This window comes from Chrysochloris asiatica, unplaced genomic scaffold, assembly GCF_000296735.1.
Source record: "Chrysochloris asiatica unplaced genomic scaffold, ChrAsi1.0 scaffold00100, whole genome shotgun sequence".
NCBI classification, from domain to species: Eukaryota; Metazoa; Chordata; class Mammalia; order Afrosoricida; family Chrysochloridae; genus Chrysochloris; species Chrysochloris asiatica.
This window is the reverse complement of record NW_006408618.1, coordinates 96,158-99,119: the sequence shown is the minus strand read 5'-3', so window position 1 is coordinate 99,119 and position 2,962 is coordinate 96,158.

Sequence of the window (2,962 nt, the reverse complement as noted above, 5' to 3'; positions counted from 1 at the left end):
TGCATATGCCCTCTCTTCTTATCAGCTGAACGCTTCACTCTCCACTCTAGTCCTCTGTGGCTATGTCACTGACTCTTGGCTGAAGAGTCCCCAGGACTTGCCACAATGCTGGCCAACCAGGTCTCCATCCGGGTTCACAGGAGTCTATTGAATGTTGTAGGGCTTAGTTTAAAGCTTCATTGCTGATTTTCCCTCACTTCCCGTTATCGGTGATGAACATGGTCACCAATTAGAGAGTGTATTCCGAGTCTTAGTCTTGGAAGGGTTTTGCTCTGAGGGGACCCGACCACTTGCCTTGATGTCTCTTGGGCAAGCAACTTGCTTGTTCTTGTAGTAATCAGTTGGTCTGCCTGTATTGTTTTGTATTTTTCCTGTTGGTCTTTCTTTCAAGAACTAGCTTCTGTTTTCTATATTTATTTAAAGTGTGAAATACAGCAAATGAGAAGGCCTCAATAAATGCACATTGACCACACTTCCAGTCCTACCGCTTCCAGAAGGGATCGATTTGGCCCAGCTGTAGCACACCTGAATGGCAGGGACTGAGCCAGGCAGGCTCTCAGAGCTTTCACAGGAGGAAGGAGTGGCTGAGACTGAGAACTGTTGAGCCAGGAATGGTGCCCTTTGACTCATACCTCCACCTTCAGACATAAAGTTTATTATTGTTGATAAGTGCCTTGTGGTCATTTGCAGCTTATAGTGACCCTGTATAAAGTTTCTGAAGAATGGCTGATGAGTTTGAACAGCCAACCTTGTGGTTAGCAATCCAGTGCTTATCCTACAATGCCACACCAAGACTCTGATATAAAGGTTAGACAGAGGGTATTTGTTCAGGTGCATTTTGTACATGGATATTTACCTTTGCTACAAACACATCCATGAATGTGATGGGGCATACAGGGACAAAGTTATGAAAACTTCGTAGACATTACCAAACAAGAGGGAATGAGATGCTTGGGGGACACCATGGTCAATTGGCCTAACATAGCCCACAAACACAATGTTCTACATCCTAATTTGGTGAGTAGCAACTGGGATCTTATGAGCAGCCATCAAAGGGAACAACTATTGGTTTTCTGTGAGGAGGAAAGAAGAGTGATGAAAACTGAAGACACTTGGAAGCTATTAATCCAATGGACTAATGGACCACATGAACATCAGTCTGCATGATGCTGAGACCAGAAGAATTAGATGATGCCTGGATACCACTACCAGCTACTCTGAAAGGGACCACATTAGAAGGTCCTGCATAGAGTGGAAGAAAATGTGGGACAAAATAAAAAATCATAAAAAATATAGGCTTATAAAAAACAATTTTTTATAAAGGAAATGAATGTAAATTGCTACAATTTGATTAACTTGACCTGTAGTAGCTCAAAAACCAACAGAGAGGGAAGAAGTCTTCACATCAAGTATCAATCCTATCCCCTCTGTATACAGGGTAACTTAAGACATTGTTGTTGATTTTTGTATGTTGATCTTGTACCCTGTCACTTTGCTGAATCTTTCAATTAGTTCCAATAATTTTCTTTCTGAGTCTTTGGAGTTTTCTATGTATAGGATTAGATCACGTGCAAATAGAGAGAGTTTTGCATCTTCTTTGCCAATTTGGATGCCTTTAATTTTCCTTTCTTGCTATATAGTTTTAAGACTTCCAACACAATATTGAGTAGGAGTGGTAAAGGCCATTCTTGCCTGATTCCTGTTCACAAAGGGAATGATTTCAGTTTCTCTTCATTCCCAGTTATGTTAGCTGCTGGGCTGGGCTTAAGGGAAAAACAGTTGTGAAGGGAGTGCAGGACAGGGCAATGTTTCATTGTGTTGTGCACAGAGTCATTATGAGTTGGAACCAACCATTGGGTTGGCACCCAACCACAACAAAATAATGAAAGTTGGCACTTGGAATTTAGAGTTTAAACAATAAGGAATCCTGGCATAGCACTGTGTGATAATGCAGTAGACTGCAAGGTCAGTTTGAACCATAAGGTCAGTGGTTCAAACCCACCAGCCGCTCCATGGAAACCCTATACAGGGTCACTATGCGTCAAAACCAATGTGATGACTCCTAGCAGCAGCAGCAACAACTATAATGAGAACATACATTTCTAGTTGTTAAAGCTGCCCATTTGTGGTATTTCTATCATAGCAACACTGGTTAACTAAGACAAATTCTAAGCAGTAGTATTTTGAAAATTTACTCTCATATTTTGCTAGTGGTGTGATTCTGTAGGATAATCTCTGGACTGTGAACCACAAGGCTGTCCTTTCAAGTCACCCTACAGGAGAAAGATAAGGCTTTCTGCTCCTGCAAAAGATATACAGCCTCAGAAACCCTATACAGGTTTGCTTTGAGTTGGAGTTGACTCGACGGCACTTAACAACACCAGGATCTTTTAGGAAATAGTTGGAGAAAGTTTGCAATTGCTCTATTATAAAGGAATGGGGGTGGCGGGAAGGCACCACACCCCAACCCAAACCCATGGCCATTTAGTTGATTTAGACTCATAGCAAAGCTGTAAGGACAGAGTAGAACTGCCACACAGGGTTCCTAAGGCTATAAAAACTTCCAGAAGCACCTTCCACATCTTTCTCCTACAGAGTGACTGCTTGGCTCAAACCACAGAACTTTTGGTTAGTAGCTGAACACTTAACCACCACAATACAAGGGCTCCTTAATAGGTGGCACAGAGATTACCACAATGCTTCTTTTAAAATGACTCCTTAAGCTAACTCCAATGTGGAGAGTGAAACGTGCAGCTGACAAAAAGAAAGGGATGGGAAACTTGGACATTGGCTACCCCAAATGGGGGGTGGGGTGGGGGGTGGCTACAAAGGCAAGAAGTGACTGGTTTACAAGCTTTCAAGAGTGAACCTAGAGCCAGGGGCCATGGAGGAAGGCAGAATCTCCAGTGACTATTATCTAATCTGTCTAGGCGGAGCTGATGAAATGAAATGCAGATGGGTC